The 9,784-nt window shown below is 37.6% G+C and overlaps 1 long non-coding RNA gene across 2 annotated transcripts; it reads left to right on the forward strand.

Annotated features, from left to right (window-relative positions):
• Positions 1-3,582: 3,582 nt before the first annotated feature.
• On the forward strand, positions 3,583-8,755 carry LOC129738512 (uncharacterized). Of its 2 annotated transcripts, none has more exons than XR_008735529.1 (4): positions 3,583-3,894; positions 5,734-6,568; positions 7,768-8,370; positions 8,712-8,755. It is a non-coding gene; the product is annotated as an uncharacterized LOC129738512 (long non-coding RNA). The 2 variants fall into 2 exon arrangements; XR_008735528.1 differs by having other exon boundaries at positions 3,583-3,799.
• The last annotated feature ends 1,029 nt before the right edge of the window (positions 8,756-9,784 follow it).

The raw sequence follows: 9,784 nt of genomic DNA on the forward strand, positions 1-9,784 counted from the left end.
AGTGTGCAAAACGATTTGAAAAAAATCGCGACCTATGGCCGATGACAAAGTAACACGTAATACGATGGGATACGAACCGGCGAATGCGAATCAATCGCTTAGGTTAAGAAAAAAACTTATCACCAAGCTTTCTAAAAGGTTTTTCAAAAAATCGTATATTGTTAAGAAAAATGAGCATTAGACTGCCTCAAATTTGTATGGGAAATTTAAAACCTGTGAAATGTTATACGCTACAGGCTTAAATTGATCCTGGGCCTAGAACAAGATCTCATGCCAAATTTGGGCCAGATCGGACCACGGGAAGGGGTCGCTCAACGAGCCTGAAGTTTGTATGGGATTTTTAGACATTTTGTTCGAGAGGAACATGAAAAACCAGTTTTTCTTCAATAACTTTTTTCTCCTTCGACCGATTTCTTTCAAAAATAGGTTTTCTCAAAGCCTGAACTATGACAAATATTTCAACCGAAGGTTGCATTTCAATTAAAGTTAAGATAAAAAAGTTATTAAGCTTCAAAAATTGGCAAACTTTTTCAAGGGTGATATTCATCACTGTTTTAAAGAGGCGACTAAATGTGCGACCAGAACACTCAATGGGAAATGCATGCCGTTTCGTCAAATAATGGCCGATTTTAACCATTGGTGTTGCGTTCGATTGCAATTTCTAATGTTTTTCTTATATTTGAGTTTGGATGATACCTTCAATAAATATTGCAGTTGTTCTTCATTTTTGGTTATTTTACCATTAAATTCCGAAATCAATGCAACACCTCTTTCGGAACAGTCGTTCACTACGGTTACCATCTTTAAAACCATTTTTGAAAGAAATGGGCCGACGGGAACCAAAGTTATTGATGAAAAACTGTTTTTTTTATTGGCATCACAAATCTTCCAGTCATGTTCCTAAGCCCCTGTGGTTTTGCAATTTTTTTTTAAATTGTCAACCATTTTTCCGCCCTTACTTTTTTTTTAACTATCAAGTGAACATCATCCAAACTCAAAGATTAGAAAAACATTAAAAATTGCAATCGAACGCAACACCTATGGTTAGAATCGGCCATTATTTGACGAAACGGCATGCCTTTCCCATTGAGTGTTCTGGTCGGACATTTAGTCGCCTCATTAAAACAGTGATGAATATCACCCTTAAAAAAGTTAGCCAATTTTTGAAGCTTAATAACTTTTTTATCTTAACTTTAATTGAAATGCAACCTTCGGATGAAATATTTGTCATAGTTCAGGCTTTGAGAAAACCTATTTTTGAAAGAAATCGGTCGAAGGAGAAAAAAGTTATTGAAGAAAAACTGGTTTTTCATGTTCCTCTCGAACAAAATGTCTAAAAATGCCATACAAACTTCAGGCTCGTTGAGCGACCTCTTCCCGTGGTCCGATCTGGCCCAAATTTGGCATGAGATCTTGTTCTAGGCCCAGGATCAATTTATGATTGCAGCGTCTAACTTTTTCAAAAGTCGGGTCATTTGGGGCAGTCTAATGAACATGCGTATCGAACAAAACAATTCGTAAACAAACGCGTTCGCTATGTCATAGATCGCAGTTGCTTCGCATTTTGCTTATTTGGTATTCCGATAGAATTGGTTAAGGGGGGGGTAGGGTCTAACTGGTATAAAAAAACACCATTTTCACGATTTTTTTCTAGAGCTATCGTTCAAACAAATGTATTCAAATTTTTTGCATTATACAAAGCATTGTTAAAAGAACATTTAGTAATTTTTTCGTAGAAAAATATTGAAAAATGAGCCGGTGACGGAGCACTTTCGAGGATGCCTTTTAGAAAACAGGATTTGCGGTGGACACTGTATCTCAGCACAGAATCATCTGAAGTCAAAAAATCAGAGCAAAATATTTTTAATAGATGTTTTTCTGGACCCCAACGTTTTTATTTAACTTAAAAATATTTTTATGAAATTTTTGTGGCTGTTTGAAGTAAAAACTACGATTTTTCACTTAAAAATCCGACATTTTTCACCTGTAAAATCTCCCCAAAGTAAAAAAATCAAAAAAGAAAAACGTTGGGGTCTGGTATTTTATATGTGGAAAATATGTTCCAAATTTGAAAAGAATCGGATAAGTAGTTTTCAAATGACGATGTCCACGGACTTTTAAAATGTGCTTTCGAGAAAAACGCGTTTGAAGTTTCTGCTCTTGCTTTCTTGCAGTATTAGATAGGAGGAGATAAAGGCCTATAACTTCTACAGTTTTGCTTCAATTGACTTGAAAATTTGACACAACATTCTTGAAATGTTTTACAATAAGAAAATAAAAAAATAAAAAAATCGATTTTTTGAAAGTGTTAGACCCTACCCCCCCCTTAAGCAATCAAAACAGCACTTGTGAGCGCTGCTTGTGTGATTTTTTGCCCGGTCGGACGCAACCTCATGTGTTCGACCCATCCGTAGCTGGTTGTGGGTAGCAATGTGGCTTCTTCGTCACTTACTACAAACAACCAGCTGGTGCTGGGGCAAAGAATCACACAAGCAGTAAAGCTGTCGATAACACAATGCCCTAGCTCACATTTTCACCATCTATTCGTTTCTTCTACCCAAAGCGCTCTAGCTTTGACCTTTCCACCTATCAATTTTCATTTCTGTCTTAATTGCTCTCTAACTAGAATTTCAATTTACCGATATGCCATAAACTTAGATAAGAATATTTGGTATTCCGTAACTTTTTACATCACTTTCACTATGTCATTGTCCTACCAAGAGCCACTGTTTGCAACATGGAAACCTGTTTAATATAAATACACCTGAAAGAGAAGGCATGCGTCACCCATGCTGATACATATCCGGAATAATTTCTAGGAAACTTAGTAGTGAAAATAATCAAATAAAAGCGTTTCGTTTTAACCAGGTATCCAGATTAAATGATAGTTATCATGTTCATAAAAAGACCTTAAGGATAAATAAATGAGGAAATTTTTTACACTGTTCACTGTACAACCCTTTTAAAAATTACATGACATTCGAGTTAGAATTAAAATTTCATTTTAAATTTTTTTGTCCAATTTATTACGCAATTCATGGAACATTCGCTTCAACCAAGAATGAAGTTTTTTTTTAGGTTTGTTCACTTTTTTATTCAACTTTTGAACGTTTGTAGGTTAAAACGTGTATCAGATCCTAGATTCTCAGTGATTTTTTTTAAATGTATTCCGCAATTCATGGAACATTCGCTTCAACCAAGAATGAAGTTTTTTTTTAAGTTTGTTCACTTTTTTATTCAACTTTTGAACTTTTGTAGGTTAAAACGTGTATCAGATCCTAGATTCTCAGTGATTTTAAATAATTATATTTTCCTACTGAGCCAAAATTTCTCGAAAAATATCACTGTGCTTTCTCGCTTCAACCCGTGCACAGCATCTCTTGCTATGTCGCTATGTCCGATTCAACCCGGCATCATCAGCTGGTCACAATAAGCACCAGCCACCAGTCAGAGAGCAAGTTAACTGATATCCCTAGTAAGTAACGATCCTCATAGTCGTCGTTTTGCTCTTTGGTTGCTTGCTGCTGCTGCTGGTTCGGGGGGTTCCACAGTAAGCGTACACTTTAGTCGATCGGTAGATCTCTATATGCGCCGTTGTTGTCACTGTCGTCGTCTTCGTCGTTTTTGCCGTCGATTGCCGTCACCGTTTGTTGGAGTTTAAAGATCGTACTCGTAAAGTTATTCTCGTGTACGGTCCATATTTAACCATCTATTGCAAGTGTCACCCACTCTTTTCCCTGGTGCTACTGCTGCCTCGAACGTGTGATCAACGACGTTGACTCAGGGAACGGTGAAACAGGTGATTGTGGATAAAATAAGATGTTGTACATTTACCACGGACGCGGAAACGGTGAGGCACTACCAGTAGTGTGATCGTTGTTTGGATGGCGTGCGGTAGGGAGGAGATGGGGGAATACTTTTGGTGACAATTCATGTACTACCATTGACTTTTTTCGTTGATATTCTAGAATAAGCACTCCTCAATCAACTCGATCGCTGGGATGGTACCATGATTGAGAGATATTGAGCTTCCTGACAGATTTACTCCTCTCTAAGAGTAGTTATTACCATGTGCCAATAACGCTTATGTGATTACCTGATTGATGATACAGTAAAGAGTAGAAATTCTACTACATCGTTTAAGGGATAGAAGGAGCTTCTATTTTAAAGAGTAGCGATCGTTTACAAGTGTTGTAAACTATTTCCGAATGATTAAACTTTGTTTGATGTTAAGTGATAATGCACAAAATAGTATTATTGGCGTGTGAATCCAATTTTGTATTCATGACATAAGAGTCATCAGAATTTTTATCTCTCCCACTTAATCCTGCAAACTCGCCAAGGTGTCGGGGAGAAAATTTGAGTCAAGATCAATCTAGCGTCTGAGTGTAGAAACGGTGGTTTGGCAATGGTGAAAGCTACAAATAGTCACGATCGTATCTAGCTGTTGTGACCAACTAATTACCTAAGGAAACAGAGTGGGGAGTAGAGAGAAAAAATAACGCCAAGAAAATAGAGCAGCACTTCCCAGCTCGGTGCGGTGTTGATCTTGGTTTTGGTGTTTGGGGTTTGAGGTGCAGTGACGGCGAGACTGCGAAAAAGTTGTCGGCAAAATGTCGCTACACTGTCTCTAGGTCGAAGATGCCGCCGAAAAAAGAGTGCGTTCGATTTATTTTTATGGTCCCTAGGTTATTTTGTCTTTCTCGTTCTTTGCTCGCTTAATCTCATGCTAGAGCGCTCGACAAATCGCCAGCAGACGACAACGACGCACACTCGACTGACTACTGTTGGTACACGGTGGCTTTGAATGGGAAAATCTTAAAAGTAATACTTCAAACGAAAACAAATAGCTTAGTTTTTGAAATCTTAAAAGAAAGTTGTTTTTTTTATCTAAATAAACTATGTAAACTGTAGTGGTCTTGAGCTTCTTTTTCTAGGAACTTCAAACCACAAATGCCAAGTGCTATTTTAAGTGTGTTATTATTCATCCAACCAATTTTCCCTACAAACCCACCGTGACGGCGGATGGCAGTTAATCCGAGTGGCCGAAGTAAAGTGAAAGATCGCGCCCGTGAAAAATCGACACTCTTTAGAGAGCATGAAAATAAGCGGCAGCCGTGGGAATACGAGATGGAAATTGAAGAAAAAAACAACAAGAATCAACACAACCTTAAGCCGTAGCTAGTGAACACAATTTTACCAAGCCAAAACAAAAAAAAATCGACCGAGACAAAACACTCACCTTTGCCGATGCCGATTGTGTATTGTGTCTATTGGGGAAGAAAATCGACAAACTAATCTTTGTTATTTTTCGGCTCGGCTGCTGCAAGTGGAACTTTTGCGGGTAGGTATCTGTTTCCCGGGAATTATCTCAACAGGAAATTGATGCCGCCTATCTGGGGTCCTGCAAATTGGCACTATTTTATTGTGACTGCCGCTGGGTAGGTTCGAAGCAATTTGTCGGTTGCCTGATGGGAAATTAATTCCCCCGGTTAAGTTTGGCCCCCCTTTCTTTTATCGGATTCGAGGGAATCAAACAAACAACAACGCTGTTTGCCACCGAATCACTTTCATCCATTATGAGGTGTGAAATGGCCATTGAATCGATCGATGGCAGCGGGACGACGGGTTTATCTGACATGGCCGAATGAGTGTTGTTCTACAAGCCAGAAGCTGATTAGCTCAATGGATGTACGTTTGTTTTAAGTAGCGCTTGTTAATCTCTCTTGGCAGCATCAATTAGGGGAGAATCGAAACGAATTAAAGCACTTTGTGAGGTTTTTCTGAAATGGTGATTACTATTGAAGAGGTGTGAATTAGCAATTGCAGCTGAGTTTCGCATCGATTGATTGAGGAAAATACTGCCCCTTTTAATCGAGTCGTAGATAACGTCGGCGTGAATAAGAGTGCATCATCAAGTTTGGTGCTTGGTAACGCATTTTGTGTGGTTTTGAAAGTGCTGGGTTCAAAATGCTACGACCCTTGCCAAGGCAGAAGATGATAATAATGTGGTTGAAACTGCTGAGCTGATCAAGTGGTTCAAGTTCAACGTTCTAGCGGCTGGCAGTAAGAAGCTAGTCGGGCTTAAGTTGGTTGGCGAGAAAATTTTACGAAATTTTTCAAATGATACCAAAGTGTGATGGGAAAGCCAAGTGCGAAACCTTGAAGATGGTGCAAATGTTTGTGTATGGTCGATGATTGTGCTTTGGGCGACATGCCTGAAAGCAAAGGAAAAAGGTGAATTTCTTGCCCTGTGACGACAATTCAGCGCAAGGTTTTGAGTGAAATAGTGGGAAATTGCTAGTGAAATGCCACTTAGCCGACGCCGCCGATGCTGACTCTTGGAAGTGAAAAGATGATAGCAGCAGAGCACAGCCAGAGAAGAGGAAAGCGAAGCGAAAATATTCTTGATGCCCCGGGAAAAATAGTAGTACATAATGCTCGAAGCCGGAAGCGGAATCTTTGGTGAAAACAAAGCTGTCAACTGCCAGCTAGCCGAGGAAACGGCTAATTTGTGCTAGCCATCTCGCGTTCAGTATCCGCGTCGTTGATCGTTATTGTTGTTAAGGTTAGTTGGTTGAGGCGGCTCGGAATGGTTCAACTTCGAATGACTTGAAGACACTGTTAAAGAATTTTCTAGAAGATAAAACCCCTTCTTCAGTAAACAAAAAAGGTTAAAAAATCACAAAAAGTTTTTAAGAATTGGTTATAAAATCTGATCTGTAAAATTCTGTTGTCATTAATTGTTTATTGAAACAAAACTGTAGGACATTTTTCCAGACCATGTTCAATAAATTAAACAGTTGGATTAAAGCAAAAACGTTATCAAAGCGATTTAAAGTATTGACCCGGTGCTCTATTGTCCAAAATGAGCAAACGCGGCATCGTCCTTGATGATATCTTTCACATATGTAATCTTCTAAGAACGTGGCATATAAAAATCCGATGAAGAATTGCATTTAAATTCATTAATCCTTTTTTGACGGTCGCCATATGCGGTAAAAGTTCAGAATATCAAAACCAGGGGCAATGACTAAATCGATCGATTTCTTCTGAAAATCCTTAAAGTTTCACGCATTTCATCGAACGTAGCTTTTGAGTCATTGCTTTTTCTGACCCCAGTGATCTAAATTCTGATTCTTTTAATATGATTTCACCAAGCAAAATTGTTAAGTCAATCAATTCTCAAGGTTGAAGGTAATAAAATTTAAATCTTTGTATTCAGTATTAGGCTTCAATATTTGATGTCAGTGATTCAAAACTTAAAGGTCTACGTTAAGGTGTGTGTTAAAGGTTTATATCTCAATTTTTGTTTGTAAGGTACTATTTTGAGTCTATCCCTTATGATTCGTTTTTGTAACTGAAATTAAAATTTCTTCATTATAAAGGAATACTTGAATTATAGGTTCTCAACTGCCATTTAATAAGCAATAATTTTCATCATGACTGAGCACACAGTATTTGAATAAGAATATCTACCAAAAAGCTCTATTTTTGCTGAAATAAAGAGTTTGAGCAAAAAGTCCAGGTATTTTAATGTACGTTCCTCGAATTTTTCGAAATTTCGATCCTACTTTCAAAAAAGCTGACGTCCCTTCATACATTACTGAAGATTATCATTACGGGCATATGAAAGATAAACACAACCCCCTTCGAAGATGAACCTTCCAAGCAACCAAAACCCCAAGAGTATAAGCAAAATGTAGTGCTCAAAATTGCAAAGTGAAAAATTTTAGAATCATTTAATTTTTTTTGCTTCTCGTTTAGTATTTCCTATTGTCGTATGATTGCAACGCTGCAGTTTGACATGTGCTGAAAATTGTGCAACACTTGTGTGGAAAAGTGAAAAGTGTTCCCTCTAGTGAAAGAAAGAAAGGCAGCCAGAAAATAAAAGATATAAAAATATATCGCTAAACCGCCCAGCTAGCCCAGCCAGCATTAGAGAGAAGGTCCTGTCCTAGGGCCACGCCACCGTTGCATTCCCCGGTCATCATAATGTTGGCTCGAAATGATTACTGGCTGTCGTTTCGAGATGGGCGGTCCCCCTGTATCATCACCATCCGGTGTCATCGCAGAAATCAAGAGGGGGCGGTGCACTAGTAGCAGCAGAAGTGGAAGCAGTGATTACGTATCATCAACGCAAGAGCCATAAATAAAAAGGAAGGAAGGAAAATCAAGTGTGTGTCTAGTGTTGCAAAAAGTTTTCCAATATAAGTATAAGTGAAGTTTGATAGCTGAAGGAAAAAAAACGACACAGAGAGCGAAGAAAACAGCAAAATAATAGCATTATAAGCGGCTTGTGTGCACTCGATGGATTATCCAAATGGCTTACATTTCGACGCAACAGGGTGTTATTTCGCAGGGCTTAAGGTGAGCTAAGGGTGTGAAATCAGTGTACTTTGCTAATCTAATCTTTATTGCAAGCACTAATCGGCATTTTTGAATTGTTCGATTTGCAAATGTTTTACTTTCATATGAATCCTCGACCTTCAACTAACGCTTTACTCAAAAACTTCATATATAATGAAGTCAGTTATACTTTTATTGAAAATCTCTCGCCAAACAACACGCTTTCAACGAAAACTGCAGTAACAATATTTAAAAACAGGAGAACTTTTCCTGAATGAGTTTCAAGATTTGCGCTTTGTGTTGCATTCGTAAATTATGTGTCATTTTGTAACGTTCACATCGTATTTTTTTCTCTCAAACAGATCGATAATTCCTCAAACTTCTTCCGACTCCAACCACGACAGGTAAATAGTAAATTTTGTGTGTGTATGACTTTCCTAGGGAGATTGAATTTGAAAAACAATTTTATTAAATCGTCAATTGAGGAAATTCTTTTACATAAAATGAATGGAGGAGAAAAAGCATTTTTTTTTTTCAATTCACTACTATCAACAATTGAATCGCTTAAAAATCGGAAAACCATTTCTTTTTACCATAATCTGTCCCAGACCTTTTACCTGCTTATATTCTAAGAAAGCCGGAAACAGGATTTGATCATCTGGATAATGTTCTGATCCATCGGTTGATGCAAAGCTGAGGTGTTTGGAGGCAACAAAAATGCTGAAACAGAACCAACGACGATTTGGAGATCTTCAGCTATACAGTGGGCTGAACACTTGTCCAATATGTACTAGGCAGCTTCTAAACAACGCCCTCTTAAAAATGTTTACGAATCATCTTCGCGTTTTTTTAAAGCCACGTAGCTGTACTTTTGAAATAAAGTTCAATCTTGTCTGCATCCAAAATATGACTCGGAGTCATTGAATTTATCCAACGAATTCTTTCAAAAAGAATTTTAAGCTTTTTAAGCTCAAAAAATAGGAAAAACAAAGTTTTCGCTGGCACTTCTTTTACACTCGATTATCCGTTGGATTGGATTTCAACTTATTCTTATCAATGCATTGAGTAATTTTTTAATTATCTACAGCCTTTTTAAAAAAGCTTGTCTTTCTTTTTTTTAACACTACAACTTTGAATTACGTTAAATATCGTACATCGGTATATAGTTTGAAATCATATTTTATTTCTGTAACTTCACATAAGTGCCATATTAACAGGTAAATTACGCCGTACAAAACTTCAAGTACCTTTTTCGCTTTGTCTAAAGACAAATTCTTCTCTTTGCTTGCACGAAAAGTTGTTTGTTCTATCTTAATATACACGTAGTTTTTGTAACTTTCTTTCAAACACATTTTTTGTAGCTCATGTTCAAATTTGCGTAAGAACCATGAAATTCTATAGTTTCACAAAATTTTGAGCCAATTTCGTTCATAGA

The sequence above is a fragment of the Uranotaenia lowii genome, chromosome 1 (genome assembly GCF_029784155.1).
Source record: "Uranotaenia lowii strain MFRU-FL chromosome 1, ASM2978415v1, whole genome shotgun sequence".
NCBI classification, from domain to species: Eukaryota; Metazoa; Arthropoda; class Insecta; order Diptera; family Culicidae; genus Uranotaenia; species Uranotaenia lowii.